The 21650-nt window shown below is 43.4% G+C and overlaps 1 protein-coding gene across 4 annotated transcripts in view; it reads right to left on the bottom strand.

Moving 5' to 3' along the window:
- MB21D2 (Mab-21 domain containing 2) overlaps positions 1–21650 on the bottom strand; it is a 117944-nt gene that overhangs the window by 14089 nt on the left and 82205 nt on the right. The window contains exon 2 of one of the 4 annotated variants that reach the window (XM_045903149.3): positions 11275–11538. The exons of 2 other annotated variants lie outside the window; for them this stretch is intronic. The gene's annotated coding sequence lies outside the window, so the exon portion shown is untranslated. The remainder of the gene's footprint in view (positions 1–11274; positions 11539–21650) is intronic. One more of the 4 variants, XM_064580979.1, reaches the window with a different exon arrangement.

Raw genomic sequence — 21650 nt, 5'->3', positions numbered from 1 at the left:
CTCCCACTCCCCCTGCTTGTGTTCCTGCTCTCACTATGTCTGTCAAATAAAATCTTTAAAAAAAAAAAAAAAAAAAAACTAAGCTCAGACACACTGAGAAAGAAAGCAAGCGAGAGAGAGAAAGAAACTTGAGGAATTCTGTGCCTTGTCTAAACACAGCCCCCTCTCCCACCAAAAAAACAAAAACAGAAAACCAACTGGTATCCCTGAGCCTGTATGAAAAGATATCCTGCTTGCGACCCAGCAGCCTAAGAAAATACAACACTGTGGATTAGAACTGGACTTTATGGTTGTGGTCTATCCTACATACTTAGTGTTGCTACCTTATCTCAAAATGATCCCAATGTATATAAAGAAGGCCCCTCTATAGGATTTTAAAATCATCATTGGCCAGAGATGACCTCGTCTTAAAATCAGTTTACTTTTGAACATTTCAAACATACACAATAGTAGGGTTAATAAAATAACAAGTCACCATGTGGTCATCACCCGGCTTCAACAATTGTGGTTGCCACTGCCGTTTCATTTATGCCCCCAATTTTTTAATTTTTTATTTATTTTTTGCTGTCATATTTTAAAGTAAATCCCGGGCATCGTATCATTTCACCCCTAAACACTTCACGGTATGTGTCTAACTGCCAAAAAACTTTTTAAAACTGCAACCACCATTCTCGCACCTAAATAAAATTAATAATCATTGCTTATTATTACTACTGACTTCACTTCATTTTACTCTCTTCCGATGCGTGTGACTATACGAATGTGTGGTGTGTGTGCGCATGCGTGCTCATGCGCACGCGGGCAGCGGACGCTGCTGACGCCCTGCCCCGCTCGTACAGCTGTGGGGGGCAGCTCCCCTCCTCGAGGCCGGTGATTCTGCACCTTCGCCTGAGCGCCATCTCAACTCCGGCACCGCCAGGAAGTACCTGGGACTTAATGCACAAGAATGGACACCACTGGGGGCAGCCTTCACCCAGTGGAGGCCAGAAATCCGTGAACAAATGTACCAGCTTCCCCATACCTGCTGAGACAATTCTAAAATGGGTTCTACACAACGTCCAGAGGGTCTCACACGATTACTCTGCTCATTAGCTCAGTAACAAACACTTTATGGGCTTTTCTCTCTTTTCTGTTTAAAACTGCTCTATTCCCTTACCTGTGTTTCTTAGTACTACACCAAGGTAGTTCTTGTTTCTGGAGCTGTGCGTGCGTGCCTGCGTGTGTGCGTGATTGCGTGCGTGCCTGAGTGCGTGCGTGCCTGCGTGTGTGCGTGCCTGCGTGCGTGCCTGCATGTGTGTGTGATTGCGTGCGTGCATGCCTGTGTGCGTGCGTGCGTGCCTGCGTGTGTGAGTGCGTGCGTGCCTGAGTGCGTGCGTGCCTGCGTGTGTGCGTGCCTGCATGTGTGTGTGTGTGCGTGCGTGCATGCCTGTGTGCGTGTGTGCGTGCCTGCATGTGTGTGTGAGTGCGTGTGTGCATGTGTAGCAGTGCTAGACAGGCTCATCTCTGATAATTCTGGGTGAAATTACAACACGTCAGATGTCTAATTGGCCATGAGAACAGAGGCATAAGCTAATGATAAGCATAAGCGAATGATAATTACTTGTTCTTTCCCACAATCAAGGTATAGATCTAGTATATGTGGCTTATAAAACTGTATCTGAGCATAATTCTCAGAAAGAGTTCATCATCCTTCTTCACTCGGCAAGCCTGTTTTCCACTGCATTTACAGTTAGTACCTTGCCTATTCATTTACTGCTTTGTTGATATTCCAATTCTCATTTCCCAAAGGACATTCTAAAACCTCTTCTAATTCTGGAAAACTCTGGAAAGATGAAAATTTATATGTTACTTTGGAATAGGCATTTCTTCCTCAAACTACAAAGAAAACAATGGGGAGTAAGGTTTGAAGAGAAAAAGCCTGGCTTCCCAGTTTACTGCAGGAACCAGTCTTCAGAATGGAGCTTTGTTCAAGTGCACCAGCCTTATTCATATGTAAAAGGTCAAACCAAATTCACAAACCAAAATAACATTTCTCTTTTAGTCTCCACCTGGGGTTATTCTGCCTCTGTTCCTCTAAATTGTATGGAAAAAATTGCTAATGACATATTTAGTCTCTCTGTTCAATGACCTTTGTCCACACTTTCTTTAGTGTAGTGCGTAGACCAACTATCAATTATCTGTTGTCCTGTCAGTGTCCCTCTGTCTGATGACCGGGGTATCTCCTAACCCTACACAACAGAAGTTCAACAAATGTCAGTTGAATGAATAAAGAGATGGTAGAGCCTAAAGATGGAGTTTATAAGACTCTTCCAGGATGAAAATCGTAGGGTGATATGCTTAGACTGATAGAGCCAATTTGACATTGTCATTTCCAGACACAATGAAAGACTCCAGAGCCACTATAACTGCATGCAAAGGAATCCTATTACATCCGCAGAAGAGATGGCAGGGGGAAGCTAGGACCCTGTGAATGAGCTGACCATACACTAACTTTATGGTATCTATACAAAGGCATCTCTTATTCTCCAAGAATAATTTAAGTCTAAGACATTTTCCAAAGCACCAGTTTTTAGCCAACAATCATAGCCAGAAATTAGAAGAAAAGCTACTATGTAATTACAGTGTGATCTACGATCAAAGTCTAATATCTACTTTTTAAAAAATGATAATAGTGCATTTTTCCCTTGACGCACAAGAACAGACCCCATAAATAAATGGATTGTCTCACCAAGCAATTTCTAATGACTGCCAGGAGATGGCACCCACACCCTATTCATCTACCTAGTATTTCTAGCTGGGGCCCAGGGTCTAAAAGTCCTAAAACAGGCTTAGCAAGGGGCTAAGATTTGATAAGACTATATTACAAGCAACCCCCCTGGGGAGGGGGAGGGCTGTAATTCAAGCTACCACCCAGGGATTTGTAACTTTGCCTTTTTGGTTTCCCAGAGAAAATCTGTTGGTAATTCAAGAGCTCACAGGCTCCATCTAGGTTGAGCCAAGACTAAAAGATGCTTTGTCTGGACAAGTAATGTGATGGACAACTGATTCTCAAAGTATACTGAAGACCTTGCTGCAAGGCCCAGCTTCCCTGAATAAAGCTTCAGGTGGCAGGAATAGGGGGTATAGAGAAGGTAGAGGAAATAGTCCTTGATGTTATGAGGTTAAGGCACTGCTCTTTCTGAAAACGGATTCTGACTACAAATAAGAAGTACACCAAAAGATTTTAGGAGACAAGGTTATTAATAAAAAGGAAATTGATTTTTAACCTGGCTTCAATCAATAAAATCAAAACAAATACTGATTTACACTGTATGCACTGTATGAATGCCAAAGAATGGCCCCAGTCATTTTCTCATTGTTCCCAGCAGTCATTCTGGGAAGAGAATTAGAGTTCTCATTGCGTAGACATGAGAACTGAGCCTCTTGGCAGCCAAGTGGCTGGGCAATATAATTGCACAAAATATCTGCATGGCTCTTTGGCCTAAATTAGAATGAAAACTAGTCCAACCACCCTCCATAATCTTCAAGGAAGGAAAGTTGGGTCATTTGGATTCCTTACCAGGTTACTAATTGGTTTGTTGCAGGGCGGGCAGGAAGGTCAAGAAAGGGCTCAAAATGTAAAGCCTGCTCTGCTAGGGGCAATCGACAGATGATAAACCCAGAGGTCTTAGTTATGCCTACACCGGCTGGGTTATTGATAACATGCCCTCTTTCTTTATCTACACCAGCAAAATAAACATAGATCAGTCCTAGTAGATAACTCGGCTTTAAGTGTCAAGTCAACAGCTATTAATCAATTTTCCATATGGCTCGTTGCTGTAATGCCTAATACATTAATCATGACCCCTTGCCTACATTGTCTTTATCTTCATTTAAATAAATCTTACTTCAAATACGAATACCCTCAATCAAGTTTCCAAACAACCAAGTAGTAACATCCTAAAAATCTGCTATTTCAAAAAATAACTCCGTTAACAAGTCTTAAAAGTTCTCCCGTTATATAAAAGCAGAATGTTCCACACCAAAGTTCAGATTGGTACAACTACACCCATACCTATAATTTAAGAAAGGATTAGGGGATCAAATAAGAATTTCCAAGCAAAACAGACATAGAATAAAAGTACTGACAGTGTGACAGACTAATAAAGAGCAGAATCTACTTCAGAGCCACAATTGTCTACCTGGTAATTACTTTCAGCATCCGGGTAAAAACATACTTTATTGTTCGAGCTGGGAAACGTTCACATCAAAAGAAGCCAGACTTAAAAAACAACCAGTCAAAGCCCTGTGCGGAGGTTGAAATCTGCAGTTTAAAAGCGTAAGTAGATCATTTGAACGGGGGTCAAATTGTTGCAGTGTTTCTAAATCCACGCCCACACAATAAAGAAGGGAAAGTCAAAGAGAAAAGTCAAAAAGTGAATCTCTTAATGATGAAGTGGGAAAGTGATATTTTGAGAGATGGCTTTTTTCTTTACTTCTACTCGTCTTCCAACCATCAAAAAATGGGGCAAGGGTCAGTGGTATGGGGTTGAAAAGGGTGATTCAATATTCTAGCCAGGAATTGTGGACTCACACGGTGGCTATTAAGGGAGAAATAAGAGGGCTCTTTTTTTTTTTTTTTTTAATTTTATAGTGTTGAAGATTATTGTTTGGACTCTTGGACTCCTGGGGACGAAGTTTAAGTTGTATGTGTGTACCCCACACAAAGAATGAATGAATCATCGATGACTAGAACCAGATCGAACTTTCAAGGTTACATACTCCAACTGTCAGGGGACAGATCAGGTTGCTGAAGCCCAAAAGGCCAAGGTGACACAGGAGGACATCTGCCACAGGTGCTAGGAATTAATTTAAAATCCTGATCCTCAATCCAGGGCTCTCTCCACCCCATATGTGGGTCTCTAACCAGGAGTTTGTGAAAAATATGGGTCCCCAGGCCCCACTCAGGACTGAAACATAATCTCCAAGGATACATATGTATTTTAAACTAGCAATGTTGAAATGCTTTTAAAAATTGAGACTGTCTGCTCCCTCCCTCAATTTCAAAGCAGGAGTTTAATTGCATGGACTCAAGAAAGGCAAAGCTGTCAAGTCAGAGGAAGGGGTTTGCTGTCCCAGTAATCCAAAATCTTTAAGAGCTGAGGTTACCTATTCTTCAAATCAAGAAAGACATAACTTTGATGAAACTTTTGGAAACATGACAGTATTTGAGATTCAGGAAAGATAGGACATCTCTCATTCCTCATGTCTGGGGGGTTTGTTAATATCTGCAACCCCCCACTTGTTCATTTTGCTTTGAATGAAAAAGATCTGGTTTTTTGCTAGATTTCTTCCAGTTTCTTTTTTCACGCCCTTGATCTCTCTCCACCTATCAGATAGTGGCTGATTTTTGCCCTCTACTTCAGTCATAAACTTAGACAAAGCAATTGTGTAATCAACTGAGAATCCTTAAGCGCTCTTGGCACACGCCACTCCTCACTTGGGAGCACATAGGTGGGTCAGTGAATATCGGCTGTGGGTCTGACTTGGCAGCCAAGCAATAAAACCTGTGGTGATGGGCACAATTATAGCTCAGTCCCTGAAACCAAAGATTACACAGTTTGAATAGAAGTGTACAATTTCCAAAGCTATCAACTGTCCCGAAGGCAAATTTAGAAACAATGGATTAAACACAGACACTCATATTCATACAGTGTCCCTTCCAAAAATCCAGTCAGATTAGGATTTATAGTTAAGTGGGAAAAAGACTAAACGACAAGAATTCTTTTTAAGAGATGGTGCTTGCTTGAGAAAGGTCATTAAAAGACTCAAACCCAAGTATAGTGTGAATTTGAGATGCAGAAACCCCATTTTTAAGGTAGTGACAAAAATGGTCTTTGTGCACAGACCCAAGTCTTATCCGGAGAGGAGCTTTCAGATCAGAAATTCCAGAATTCCATTTTAAACATGAGGAGGAGGTGGTCTGCAGAAGCCCTCCAGCAAAACCACAGGAAGTTTGCAGTGTTTCCACTAGAGGTCGGGCTTTCCTAATTTTCTTTCTTTCATTTTTTTTTTTTTTTAAACAGTTATTGGACTGACTCCAACCAAAAAAGTAAGAAGAAAAAGGCCTGAAGATTGGATAGATTGGATATAATTTTTAATTCACACTTGATTTTACTGAGATGATTTCAAAGTGAGTCATAAATGGATTTGGGTTTCAGAACAGTACTACTCACTGATGAACCCAAAATGCCCACATGCTGTTTGCGGCAAGCCTGTTCAAGTGGTGGGATGTCACACATCCACTGACAAAATTCCTTAGCTTTGGGGTGAAAAAGGCACATGGAAAAGAAAGATGCCTAAGAGATAATGTGGCTGACGTGACAGAGAGATTATGAATTTAGGATACAGAAAACTTGAATGTGAACACTTGCTTCATGATTTATTAGCTATATGACACTCGGGTAAGTTACTTGACTTTCTGAAACTTTATAGTTTCCTCATTTTTTTTTTTTTTTTTAATGAGGATACTACCACTTCTTTCACAAGGCTATTATGAGGCTTGGTGGAGACAAAGTTTCAAAAAGCTTTCAATACGGTTTTGCAGACGTTGAGAAAATGGAATTTTCTCTTTAAAATTGCGTATGTTCACACTTCTCTAGGTCAATAAAGAACATTGGTCTTAGTTGAGCATGTGACACTTTTTAAAAAAGAAATATAACAGTATTTGTCTATCTATTCAACCATCTCCCTCCCTCCTTGTTCTTTTCTTTTGATTCGTTTCCCCATGCTTTGTAAGTGTCAGGTAAGGTGGGTTGAATGAATGAAAGCTCATGATAAACTCTGGCAGCTTTGTAAGGAACAGAATACACTTTAAATGAAAAGTTACCACAATGTACTTGGTTGGTAGGATGATGGAGGAAGGGACTAGGTAGGGCGGGTGGGAGGGAAATGGAAGAGAAAAAGACAGATGTACTAATTTTTATGGTCAGTTTTAGCTTAATACCATCTTTTCTGTTCTCTGATGACTTTGATATACAAGCAGAAGATAGTGAAATCACAGATACTGAATAGATTCTGTCTTGTTACCACAGTGGTTTTCTTTTTCCTTTTTTTAAAAATTTTTTATTTATTTGACAGAGAGCGAGCGAGCAAGCACAAGCAGGGGGAGTGGCAGGCAGAGGGAGAGGGAGAAGCAGGCTCCTCGAAAGTAGGGAGTCCAATGCGGGACTCGATCCCAAGGGATCCTGGAATCATGACCTGAGCTGAAGACAGACACTTAGCCAACTGAGCCACCTAGGCGCCCACTACAGTGGTTTTCTAACCAGCATAGAGAATCATCTGGAGAAGTTATTAAGACATAGATTGCTGGACCTTGGCCCCCAGAGTTCCTGCTTCATTGGTCTAGTGCAGGGCTCAAGAATTTGCATTTCTAGGAAGCTCGCAAGTGATTCTGAAGCTGTTGTCCAGGACCACACTTTGAGAACCAGTGGTTTAGCACAGCCACAGAATTTACAATCCAACTGTGGGAAAGAGAAGGGAATCATAAGAAACCTAGGCTCTAGTTCTGGATCTTCCATTAATTCCCCAAGTGATGGGGAATGTCATTACCTGTCACACCTTGCTCACTTGTGAAAGGAACAATGTCTGTTCACCAATGAGGCCAAATGAGGGTCAAAAAAGAAACAGGTAAATTAAAACTTTGAAAAGTTAGAAAATCCTCTGTAAGAACAAAGTATCATGGGCGCCTGGGTGGCTCAGTTGGTTGAGCGACTGCCTTCGGCTCAGGTCACGATCCCAGGGTCCTGGGATCGAGTCCCACATCGGGCTCCCGGCTCAGCAGGAAGCCTGCTTCTCCCTCTCCCACTCCCCCTGCTTGTGTTTCTGCTCTCGCTGTCTCTGTCTCTGTCAAATAAATAAATAAAATCTTAAAAAAAAAAAAAAGTATCATGATAAACAATTCCAAACAGCATAGGACAATAAATTTGCCTTGTCAACCTGAGAACATCATGGAATGCCCAGATTTCTGGTTGAGTGTTTCTGTGTGTGTCTGTGAGGGCATTTCTAGATGAGATTAGCATTTGAACTGGGCTCACTAAAGTAGATTGCCTCTTCCAGTGTGGGTGGGCATGGACAAAAAAAAAAAAAAAAAAAAAAAACGGTAGAGGAGGGAGGAATTTGCCCCTTTTCTCTGCCTACTGCTCAAGCTGAGGCATCTCATTGTATCTTTTCCCATCCTTGAACTAGGGTTTACATCATAGACTCCTCCTCGTTCTCAGGCCTTCAAAGCAAATTGCCAAATCACACCACCAGCTTTCCTGGGCTGCCAGCTTGTAGGTGACAGTTAGTGGGGCTTCTCAGCCTCCATAATTGCATGAGCCAATTCCTCATAATAAATCTCCTTTTATATTCTATTGGTTTCTGTTTCCCTGGAAAATGCTAATACACAGCCATTACTTAAGAGGTTTTCTAAAAATTAGTGAGTGACAGTCCTAGGTTCTATTCTGGGTTTGGCCTCTGACCTACTCTGGATACACACTTGACCTTTCTGGGCCATAGTTTTCCAACCAGCAAAGGTTTTAAAAATGATCTCTAAGGGGGCGCCTGCGTGGCTCAGTCGTTAAGCGTCTGTCTTCGGCTCAGGTCATGATCCCAGGGTCCCGGGATCGAGTCCCACATCGGGCTCCCTGCTCGGTGGGAAGCCTGCTTCTCCCCTTCCCACTCCCCCTGCTTGTGTTCCTGCTCTCGCTATCTCTCTCTCTGTCAAATAAATAAATAAAATCTTAAAAAAAAAAATGATCTCTAAGGTCTTTCAAATCTAAAAATGCATGGGTCTATGGTCAGAACATGAGCAGGGACTGGGGCTCCGGGCAGGTCTCAATACAGGGAACACCAGAAGCTGGCATGGATCACCCAGCAGTAACCTGAGGGGCATGAGCTTTGCTCACACTTCAGTATTAACCTGTCACAGAACCCAGGTGTGCCCTAGCCCCTGCCGGCCCTCAGCAAGAGCTCTCCAACATTCCAAAATCAGGCTCCACACTAGCTATCATTATGATAACAGTAAATGTCATCACTGGAGAGGTACTAAAGCCCTATACCATCCACTCAGTTGATCAATGCTTGAGATTCTGCTCTAAAATGTCTTGCATTGTGCCCTCCCCATACACCCCACTGCCACTGTGTGTCATCGTCACTGTGCAGCTCAGGCCCTCACATCTCTCACAGGGACTACTTCTTAATTGGATCCTACTCCCCAGCACCATCATGCAGCATAACCTGCCAAAAGGAGCTTCTTACAGGACAGCTCTAAGCATATCATTCACCTGCTCAAAATTCTTTGATGGTGCTCCCGTCCCTGTCAAGGCCTCCGACATTCAGAGGCCAGGCTCTATTTCAACCTCCTCCTACTGTTCCCTTATGTTCCTCGTGGCTCCAGCCCCAAAGTGAAGCCCCCAAACCATTCCAGTCCCCCCAGTATGTCCTGTGCTTTCCGGCTCCCAAGGCTTTGCTCATTCTCTTCTTTTTGCCCTCTATCTTTGCCTGGTGAAATCCTGCCACTTCTACTCCTTCTATGAGCTTTTGCCTCCTCACCCCCCCATCCCCACAGACATATTCTTTCCTCTCTTTGCACAGCCTTTTGATTCACCTGATATAAAATTTCATGAGATTTACGGTGTGACTGGCATTGCAGCTCTTTGAGTTCATTTCCGTGTCTCACACAAGATCATGAGGTTTTTGAGGACAGGGGTGGAGCCTTATTCACCACCTCTGTCCTTGAGTTCACTGCAGAGGGGTGAGCTCCTGAGCCCTAGAACAGTCTGTCTGGATACAGAATGTGTCACTGTAACATGAACTAGCTTGTACAGGACTCACATTATGTCTGCACAATGAAAGTAGTGTTAGGTTCATACGCAATTTTCCAAGAATGTTAATATTTTGTACAACCAAGGAATAGCCACTAAACAAAACATGCTCAAACAACAGCAGAATGTAGCATCCAGCAGAGAGAATGATACTCACATTCCTCTTCACTCAGGCTGGAATGTGATCTGTCATGGAAATGCTTTTCTTTTCTATTTATGATTTCAGGGCATTTTATCTTTGTCTCCAAAATTCAACAACTTTTTTTTTTCCCCCTAAAATGCTCTTTGTCAAGCCTTCAACCTTTTTCTTTTCAAGGTAGAGTCCTATATTGGAGTGTTATTTATTTTTCAGTATTGTTATTGCTTTTGTGAATGCCCTGGTCACAAAGTCAAATAGGTTTTGAGTGATCAGCACACAAGCCCTGTCACTTCTGGAACGCAATTCGGCAGCATGCGAGGATTTTAAGGAATGCTCCTTATTCTGTAACTGCATTGTTACATAAATGTTTAGACTAGTACTCAACAGGCACAGAAGTCAGACTGCTGTTCCTAAGAAAGGAACCATTACCAAGTCCCTCAATACAATTCCCTTGCATGTCAATTACTCGGCCAGTTTTCAAGGAACTAAAACTCAGAGAGGCCGGGATGGAACTGTTCTGCTAGACTCCAGCAGTGCCGAAGGAAATGCTCCCGGGGACGACAGAGCTGCCCCGGTCTGCCACTAGAATACAAGTGACTCAGTTTTCCTGGAGAGCTGAGCGTGTCTGGAGAGTGCCAGTGCCAGAGGCCTCTGGGCTTCCGAAGAGGGAGGGGACATCTAAGGGAAAGCAGCATAGACAAGGGGAAGGGAAAAAAGGATAAAAAGAGAGGTGGGGGCAGGCCTCCCTCGGAGTCCTGAAGGACTTGGAGGTTGGGGGTGTTGAGCAATGTAAGGAAGTTCCCTGCACCCAAGGGCAGAACCTGGGCCTCCCATCCCTACTTCAGCCACCTTTTTTTGTTTTACATATGGGGCCTCCTCTGCCGCCTCTATTTGAAGTAAGAGTACTGCAGCTTTAAAAGAGAGGGAAAGAAGGTTTGAAAATCCCTGCATCATATCCAGCTGGCTATTTCCCAATTCTGCCTGAGGCTGGCCTTCAGCAGAAAAATAAATCAGTGCTTACAAAAGATCTACTCTATACAGAACGCTGTTGGGGGGGCTCCCAATTCCCGGCTCTAATCATTCTAAAGCTGTCTAAAAAAGACTTCACTTTTTGCCAACTTTACTAGCTCATTTGACTATTTCTCCCCCTTCACAGACCCTGCGAGGCAGGTCAGGAGCTTGCAGAAGTGCAGGCAGCATGCAGGGTGGACCCTCCAGCCCCGCAGCCAGTGCTCAGGACAGAAGAGAAGCCATGGATCCCCAAAGAGTTCCGAATGCGAAGCCAGACACCTGATACTCCCGAGGTGCTGATGCTCTCTAGGAGGACGTCACTTCTCCTCTCTGGTCCGTGTCCTCACTACCAAGTGAGGTGGTCAGACTGATGGTCTTTACTGTTCTTTCTGACTCCCAGGAGTCCAGGCAGAAAAAGGGTGCTGTGTTCCTGAGTGGAGGGAAAGGCAGAGCGAGCAGGTGTAAAGCACATGCCTCCTGGATCCATGCAGAGGCAAACACACAGGCCCTCCAGACAGACGATTTCTCTCCAATTCATGCATACTAAGGAACACGTGAAAAGAAAAAGGAAACGAAGACATTCTGAGTGCTGATATAACTTAGCAGAATAGAACAGAATACATCTTTAATTCCCTTGAAATAACAACTCCTAACAACCCAAAAGGTAATTTCAGACCTTTCCAAAGTCCTTTTAAAGTCTAGAGGTGAGTCTCCGTGTTGCAGGGAAAAGACGTGTGTGGAAGTTTCTTTAGAGCAGTTAGAGAGAAAATAGCAGGCGTTGGATTTACAGACAGTCTCTGGGCAATGAACGATCTGGCACCTTCTCCTTCTAGTATTGATTCTTGCCTCAGACAGACGATGAAGGCCTGCCGAAGAAAGTGTGTGGTCCCAGGGGTTGCTCAGGCTGGGCGTGAGCTCTCCTCCAGCATCCTGCCCCGGGCTTCTCAGCCGCCCCTCCTGGGGGCCGCCTAGCTGGCTTCATCTGCACACATCTGGAGGTACCAACCCCTGGGCTACCCGCATGGCATGCAGCTTCACCACCGGTTTCTGTTCCCAGAAATTGATTTAAAACAGTCAGAAGGGTCTCTGACATTAGGCACCCTTCATATAGCAACATCTGAAATAACAAACCACTTATCTGAAATGTCCAATGCTGCGCCTTCCAGATATTGCTAATGCCACTATCTAACCACCGCTGGGTCCTAATAACCCATTTACTGAGCATCTACTTCAGGCCAAAGGTTGTTTCTGTATTAATCTTTGTGATGCCCCCAGATAGTGTGAAGAAATGGACGCTCTGACATTAAATAATCGCCCAAAGTTACATAGCCTATAGATCTGATCCTTGAACCCAGGTACATGACTTAAAAGACAAAATTAACTTACAGATGTCACAGGGGTAAATCGTGATGACTCCCCACATCTGTTTTCCCCATTCCTCCAGCTCATCCTCACAACACACCCTCTGCTACTGCCCGGGGAGAGGGCCAAGTAACTGAAGCTTTCAAACACTAAGGGGTCCAGAAATGAAAGAAACCGGGAAAGCTGGGGGCAGACAAGGGAAGTTGAACCAGGAGACAGACTTTCAGGCCAAAATTTTTTGTCTTTTCCCTCTCCTCTTGCCAGAAATTCTACCAATTATGTTCATTTTCACAATTACAAAAAGAAAATGGAAAATTGCTTCTTGGGAGTTAAGGCTCGAATTACCATGTACCCCTTAGTATAAATGTGTTCAGTCAATCAGAGTGCGACCTTCTCACTGCAATGGAGAGTGGAGACCACCTGCCCTGCCCGAATGGGAGTTCTGATTCAGAGCGGACGGAGTGATCTGTCTATTAACAAAGTACCATGGTAGGGCATCAGAGTACTGCAGGGCTCTGAGGACAGAAGTTAGAGACAGGGAGGCTGCAACACGGGGTGCCAGGGAGATGACTCTTGTCAATTTCCAAACTGCTCCCTTCTTTCCCTCCCCCTCCTTGCAGTACCAACTCCCACTCCCCAAACACAAGCTGGTCAGACTAGTACTATAGTCCAGCTGCAAATGGAGGTAACATGGCACTTGGGAACCTAGGCACTACTTGGAATGTTTTTACATAAAATATGTAATTTGAGGGGTGCCTGGGTGGCTCAGTATTTAGGCGTCTGCCTTCGGCTCAGATCATGATCCCAGGATCCTGGGATCAAGTCCTGCATCAGGCTCCCTGCTCAGTGGGGAGCCTGCTTCTCCCTCTCCCTCTGCTGCTCTCCCTGCTTATCCTCGCTCTCTCTCAAATAAATAAAATCTTGAAAAAAATAAAACATGTAATTTGATTCTAAACAAATGAATACATACCCATCATACTGCTAAATGTGAGGCTACCAAGAGACATTGTTACTAGCAAGCCAATAGATGCTAATTACACATGCCCCAAACAAGCTTGATGGTATTAATCCAAAGGAAAATAGGGAGTGGGGAATCTGCTTAAATTCTTCATTCTTAATAGGAGCTGTTTCTAAATGTAGTTGAGAAGAAGAACCGTGGAGAGTGGCTTCCACTGCTTCACTTTAATTATTGGTTTCTCCCCAAAATAAGACTCAATAGAAAAGGTATACAGGACCCCAATTTTGATTGCATGGTGGACTATTAAAATGGGATTTTGCCAACTGACTTTACTACTCTCACACTTTTAAATACCCACCTAGATGTTATCCTAACAGACATAGGAGCAAACATCAATGACCAGGCTTTGTAAACAGTAAAGTACAATCCCGTAGGTGTTACCAGGGTGGCTGTGAGGGCAGCATGAGGTCCAAAGGGATGAGGAGCACCAAGCCAGCTGGAAGAGTCTGGCCATTCCTATTGAGCTGGTGACTCTCCAGTTATCTTTCAGGGCTTTTCCTTCTCTGTGTGCAAAATGGAAACATTCCATTGCTCACATTCATCCATCTCAAAAGTGCAAGAGTCCTTAGAACTTCCCTAACCACTTCATTTAGCATTCATGAGAAGTGACTGCCCAAGAGGCACCAAGAGTAGAGGAAACTCACAAAGCTAGTGAGCACTGGAGTCATAATTATTAGATCAAGGTTTCCAAATTCTTCAACCTGTGCTCTGATACCCTGGTTTACCACAGAGGTGGTGAAATGCACTATAAGTGTACAAACATAAATCCTTTATGGGACAGCCTGACCAACATACTAATGCCAACAATCAGCTGACATTCGACTTCTACAGTTTCTACTAAACAGAGGTGATAGAATATGGTAATATAATATGGTAGATTTCTGACACATTTATAAGCTAGTAGAGGAGTTGTTCAAAGTTGAATCTGCATTTTTATGCATATTATTTTCACACTGAATATTCGGAGCTCTGGTTTATTTATAGGTGGCCTTAACAAGCACATTTAAAATAAAGAAAATCAAGATTACCTGCAAAGAAATTCTGCTTAGAACAGCTTTAATATTAATTAATGCCATACAAAAAAAAATGGATCCAGTTGGCTTTAAAAACATTGAGTAAATGTCTGATAATCTCTAAAATTACTTGCAGCTGGAGAATGCCTAACTGCATCTCCTCACAGCTTAACAAAATGCATTTCTCCAAGATAAATCTACTCTTCTGACTAAGAGCTGAAGAGAAGGAAAAAGATTATTCATGGCTGGCTTGGACTTCAAGATGATACAAAATCATATATATAAGAGGTTAATTTTGAAAGGCCAGGACTCATGCCAACCCACTTTATTCAAATTGATTTCTGGCTTTGAATAAATTAACAGAGTAAGAGGATGAGAAAATATAAAAATCGTGGAAATAGTAACAGAAATATTTCTGCTAGAAGGGTATGCCACAGTCAGCCTACTGATTTTTGGTGCAAAAAAGACAAAAATCACTGTACCTCCTCTCTATGCTGACATGTTTCGTTTCTGCGGGAACTCTGGGAGTGCAAGCAGCAATGTCTTGTGTTGGCAATACACCCAGTTTCATCAAGAGAATCCTGGACAGTCAGAATAGGGTCAGATCACCAAGGGACTTAAATCCCAAAGGAAGAACTTAAGAGTTCATCCTACAAAACCATGTCATCCATCTTCCCTCAGACTGCAAGCTTGCTCAGTGCAAGAACAATGTTCCTTGGTACCTAAGGCCCTAGGTGTAAAAGTTCAGTGGACATTTGTTGGATTAAAGAAGAAAAAATAAATTACTAAAGAATATCAGGAAGTGTAGTAAGACTTCAAATAACTTGGCAAAAACTATGAGGGAAAGTTTACAGTTGGAGTTTGTTAGCAAAGTGGGAAAGAGTAGCGTATGGGAGAAAGCCTTCTAGAAGAGGTAATATCTTGAGTTAACCTTTGAAAAAAGAAGGTGGTTTGGCTTTGTGGGGTGACTTCTAGAGCTACTTCTGCTATTAAACTATCTGAATTCGGGGGAAAAAAAGCAATTAAGTTTTCTGGACAGTAACTGCTGTGTATAAAATGAGAAGAGACAATGTATAAAGGATTTTCAACTCTAACAATTTGATTAAAATAGCTGATGTTCGTAAAGATGTGATCGAATTCAATTGTAGTACACAGACTATATTTAAGGAGGAAATTATAAAATAAATATTTTTAAGACTGTCATTTACAATTTTTAATCTTTTAAAAGCATCAGCACTTTGTTACCTTTTGCCATCCCTTCTCCAAAAATCACTTTTTTTTTCTCCCTACTTTGTGTTCCCACATCAAGCCATGCCTCCTGTGTTTTAGGACATTCCTATAATCCCCTTCTAGAAAAGATGCTCACAAAGTCCTGGGAAGGGCACAGAAAAAAGTCCATCCAAACACGTCTTCCTCCCAATCTTCATCTTCTTATTTCAAGGGGCAACTTAAAATATTACATGCTCCAGGGGGCCTGGGTGGCTCAGTCAGTTAAGCGTCTGCCTTCGGCTCAGGTCATGATCCCAGGGTCCTGGGATCGAGCCCCACGTCGGGTTCCCTGCTCAGCAGGGAGCCTGCTTCTCCCTCTACCCCTTCCCACTGCTCTCTCTCTCTCTCACTCTATCAAATAAATAAATAAATAAATAAAATATTTTAAAATATTACATGCTCCAAATAGCTTTCTGTGAAAATGTCCAGCTTAGGGACCCTCCTGTGTGCTTGGATACTGCCGTGTGTACTCCCAGCATGTCCCTGACCCGCTCTACGTACTTCCTTGTCTCCCTGTTACAATATAAACTCATGCGAGAAGGGGCCTAGTACCCTGGCCCACTTCCCACTTTATTACTAATTCCTTGCACTGTAACTGGCACATCGTAAGTATCCCGAATGCTTTTTTGAATGAAGAAGCAAATGAATGGGAAAACAGAGGCCTGGATAAATATGTGTGTAGGGGAATGCAATTCATTCTGGGCAAATTCTCTTGCCAAGGAAGTAAAAAAAATGGAGCATGGAAGGGACCTCAGAGATCATCTGGTCCAACCCCCTCATTTTCCAGAAGCCAAGTAATCTTGGCATAGTGCCCCGTGAAATAGAATATTTCCGGAAACATGCAAAAGAATATTAGGAAAACCAAACATTCTCTCTAATAAGTGAGGATACCAGCCCACACAATCTGCAAGTGGAACTTAAATAATTAAAAAAAATTTCACGGCGCTAACTTTATTTGGCCTTTATTACTGCCTTCAGCAAGTCCACCTATTACCTAGCGGTGTCTAGTCTACATCATGCAGGCTCAATTACTTAGTATGTAGATCAGGCAAGATTCTCCCTTGTCTCCCTCCTCTGTTTCTCTAGCCTTTCAATGCTCATTAGCACCTCCAACAGAAGGCTGAGGAAATGAAACTCCAATTTATCAATGTCAACTGTTGAACCAGCAAATTGCATCAATCCCGCCCCCACATGGAAGTGTTTGGACAATTCTGAATCCACAAGATGTTGGCAGCTGTGTTCCTATGGTTCAGTAATTGCATTGTTTCCTACTGTGCTCTGCGGGTTGTGAAATGAATTTATTAAATAACCAACACAAAAGGAACATGGGGTGGGCTAGTGGAAACAGCTCTGGGCTGGTGTTGGGATTCTGTCTTTACAGTCTCCCACTTTGACCACCAGCCTTGACAATAGTTTTTCCGGTCCTCAGGCTCCTAACTGTTTAAGAAGACAACTCTGCCCTGGGTAGTAAAGAAATCTACGGTATCTAAAATATCCTGTGCTTTTCACCCCATGTACAGATTTAACACTGATCATATTCTCTATCTACTGGAACCCAGTATGCTTACTTTCAGCTCAAATTATGCCCTTTGTGTATAATATCCATGACATGAAAACGGTACACCATTCTTGATAGGATGCACTAGGATCTATATGTCTAACTGGCCACGTCATACTGGGAGACAATGGTTGGAAAAGGAAAACTGAAGGGTGCCTGGTGGCTTAGTTGGTTAAGTGTCTGCCTTCGGCTCAGGTCATGATCCCAGGGTCCTGGGACTGAGCCCCATGTTGGGCTCTCTGCTCAGTAGGGCATCTGCTTCTTCCTCTCTCTCCACTGCTCCCCCCTGCTTGTGCTCTCTCTCTGTCTAATAAATAAATAAAATCTTTAAAAAAAAAAAAAAAAGAAAGAAAAGGAAGGCTGAGTCCAGGCACATGAAGCACATAATGGAGGAATTTAAACATCCAATTCTATGGTCTTTGGTAAGTTTGCCAGTTGGTATTTTCCTAGTTGTCTTAGGTTATTAAAACTAGTTGGTGTTTTGTAAATCTAGGCTGATACTGGCTGTGTGACAGACTGAGAAAGATTTTTAAACAAAGATGGAAAACTTACTTGGTATGTTATTCCAGCTATCAAAGAAGAAAAACAAACAAGATAATAAAATCAACCCTATTCAGTTAAGTCTTAAGCCAGCTTCTGAATCTCAGAAGACAGGCAGGGTTTGAGAGTTCAGAGAATGTCTGCAGAGGGTCAGGCTGCTGAGGGGTAGATGGAAAGTCTCCTTGGCTCCCTGGTTTTAGCTGGGCCCTAAATAGCACAAGGTCTCTTGGGCTGTTGGGGTATTTCTCCCGGACAAAGAGAGGAGGCTAAGTGAAGTTGAGACCGGGGAAGACACCTTCTCTTCAATTGGGAGTTAAACACTCACTCAGGGCCCTTATTTTAGCTCAATTGTTTTCCCATTCTTTCTTAAAAAGCAAATAATAATAACAATAATAATGCTTTCTTTCAAACTAAGAAGCAGAATTTCACTTCTTCCCAATCTCCCTACCCAATTATTTTATAAACAGGGCTCAATTCGGATCCACCATCATTCACTGCAATCTACACACAGCCCAGTGGTTCTGGCCAGGTGGTCTAATTGCTGGCAGATAATTTACCATCAGGTGATCATCTCCACAATGGGGATCGTGGCTGTTAAAGTTTCAGATAACGTATGTAAAGCACATGGCCCAGTGATGAATGTACTAGAGAAGTCCATCACACCCAGGCTTGGAGTTCTATTTCCCAATCTCTGATTTACACATCATAAAAACCTTGTGAGGTAGGAATTATGGTCACTATCTTGCAGACAGAGAAATTAAGTGGCTACCCAAGGACATGACGCTAGAAAGGAAAAGATTTAGGAACTAAAATCGGGACTGGCTTCATTCCAAATTGCACCTGCTCTCTGCAACAAGATGTTGGTGTAAATCTCCATGATATTTTGTTCTTTCTGGACTGACTGGGTGGTGATGTCCTACAAGGCACCATTCCAAATACATTAACATCCTGTTTTGCCATTTTCCCCCCTTTCCTAAAAAAGTGAAATGGAATATGTACATAGGGGTTTATTATTGGAGTTATATATTCTTGGATTCTGGCTAAATGCAAATTTACTTTTTTTATTCTCATTAGGAGCCCTCCAGCCCATTGCAGGTCAACAGCCTGATGAGTAGCACAGTAGAGGGTGTTTTTTTAAAAGTCACACTCAGTGCTGCACTGAGAGCTGGGGATCAGCACTCCTGGCCTACCTAGAATGTGCTGTGGTAAGACAGGAGGCCAAGGTTCCAGCTCACAGCCTCAGGGCTGGGGCCAAGAAACCTGTATTCCCAACTCCTATCTGCTGTAGCAAGTCATTTCCTCATGTGGGCCAAGTGTTCCCATCTAGAAAATGGTGGGTGTGGACTGGCTGATATATTTTTTAAAGTTATGTTTACTGAGGTATAACTTATAGACAATAAAATTCAACCCCTTTATACAATTTGATGAGTTTGACAAAGGTTTACAGTTTTATAACTAGAGCCACAATTAAGACACAGGAAATTTCCATCACCCCCTCACATTTCCTCATGCCCCTTTGCAGTCAATCCCTTTCCCAGGCCCCAGGCTTTTCTGACTTGACTTCTGTCCCTATAGTTTTGCCATTTCCTGACCCACACATAAATGACAAAGCATGTAGCCTTTCATGGCTGGCTTCTCTCACTTAGTGTGACACTTTTAAGATCCATCCATATCACTGAATTCATCAAATCAATAGCTTGCTCCTTCTTATTGCCATCCGTTGCATGGATATGACACTTTGTTTATCCACTCAATAGCTGACACACACTTGGGTTGTTTCTAGTTTTTTGCTAATATGAATAAAAGTATTGCAAATGTCGGTGTACAGGTCTTTATGTGGACATACATTCCATTTCTCTCACATAAATACTCAGGAGTGTGATAGCTGTGCCATTTGTTAAGTGGATGTGTTTAACTTTCTTACAAAGTGTCCCATTGTCTCCCAAAGTGGCTGAAACATGTGGCATGCCCACCAGACCCGCATGGACTGGTTGGTATTTAATGGGCAGCCTCAGCTAATGACTGCAATGTCTATCCACGTCCCATTAACGTGTGGACTCTTGCAGCTCAGGAGCCCCCACAGCACCGAGGGCAGACGCAGAGTGAGTACAGGAACTCAATGTCGAGAGCCCTTCCAGCTTTGATAGTCTGCCATTCTGTTGTCTTCTCTGGACATCTTATCCTGCGATGGCGGGCACCAAGTAACAGCTTCAGATCGAAACCACCATAATTTGGAGACAGACCCCACAACTACCACCTACTAGCTGTATAAGGAAATCTCATACACCTGGTTTCCTCTTTGCAAACCAGGGGTGATAATTATCTTCCTCCCAGGCCGTTGGAGGATTAATGGTGGACGTGCTTGGCACATAGTAAGTACTCAGGAAACAGCTTCTAAGTTAACGACTGGCGTGGCTGATAAGGAAGTGGTAGGTGATAAACTTGATCCCCTTCCCAAGGTCCCCACCAAGGTCCCTAGCGACCTCCATCTGGAGGTCCCCGTGTTCCATCACCAGTTTCAAGGTCTCCCTTTCATGTTAGGATGGTTTATTCACTCCTCCATTCATTTATAATGTATGCGTATGTGTGTGGTATGACATAGAGGGAGATGAACAAAAAGACACAGCTCCCCCCTTGCCGAGCTTACCGTCTAATAAGCTCCTGTTAACTGATGTGTAGAAAGACACAGGGCAGGTTTGCCGTGGGCAAGAAGAAAGGCAGAGTGCCTGGACCAGCATTCTAGATCACAGCAAAGCAGCTTAATGTGGGAGCACTTATGGGATTTCAGCTCTGATTTTCAGTTTATTCAGGGAAATATATATTGTGGGTCCAGAGGTTTCCTGAGTGCTCATGTGTGTGCATAAAAGGGAGAGGGGAGAGGCCAGAAAGGAGGATGAGGAATCCACCAATGGGCATCTGAGCTCTGAATAATGCATTGACACGTTTCATTTTAAGCACTGTTTGTGTTCCATCCCACCCCCAGCCCCGACCTCCGCAAGCTAATTACCTAGCCATTTTGAGCACCCAGCTGTTGCTGTCTGAAACCTGACCTTCACTGTGAAGAGGCTCACAGCTGCAGTGAACTGCCTACCTAATAACGCAGGGGCTCTTATCCGCGTCATACCTCTCCTTCCCTCCACCAACTTAGCGAAATAGGCTGGTTCCCCTGGTTCCTTCTCCCCAAACCATCTGCCTCTCAGACAAAAAAAAGAAGAGCCAGAGGCAAAGGCATTATAGGGGAGCCGGTCAGAATGCAGAATCTCAGGCTGCCTTTAAACCAACTGGGTCAGAGTCTGATTTAACAAGAGGCCCGGGGAATTTGTAGGCACATTAAAATTTCAGAAGTGCCGGAATGGGACATAAATCCCAAAGAGTTTTCATTCATTCCATTCAAGAACCTGACCTAAGAATATGAGAGGGCCAAGCTGATCAGGACAGTACAATATTGGAAAAGCAGTGTGGTGTGAAGGAAAGAGCCAGCCGCCAGTGAGCCTCACCTTCTGATATCTGTGCCCCTGTGTGGTCCCCTCGAACAGAGTCAGGTCTGTGTTCAGCGTTGACAGCATGAAACTTGTGTAGTGAGGTCATAAAAGGCATTTAACGTTTTCCTGCCTCGGTCCCTTGGATCACCTGCTCTGGGGGAAGCTGGTCACTACGTTGTGGGCACTCCGAAGAACTCGTGGAGAGGCCCACACGGAGATGAACTGAGGCGTCCCTCTGGTGTCGGCACCAACTGGCCAACCACGTGAGTGCGCCCGCCTGTACGTGGAACCCTCGGCCCCAGTCAAGCTGGCAGGTGAAGGTACATCTGACACCATATCTGAAACTTCATGAGCAGCCGCGAGCCAGAAGACCCCAGCTAAACCAATCCTAAATGCCTGCCCCCAAGAAACTG

Source organism: Mirounga angustirostris, unplaced genomic scaffold (genome assembly GCF_029215605.1).
Source record: "Mirounga angustirostris isolate CCGP_5_RB_7025 unplaced genomic scaffold, mMirAng1.0.hap1 SCAF_1, whole genome shotgun sequence".
Lineage (NCBI taxonomy): Eukaryota > Metazoa > Chordata > Mammalia > Carnivora > Phocidae > Mirounga > Mirounga angustirostris.
The sequence above is the reverse complement of the archived record's forward strand: the minus strand, read 5'-3'. Positions and strand labels throughout refer to the sequence as shown.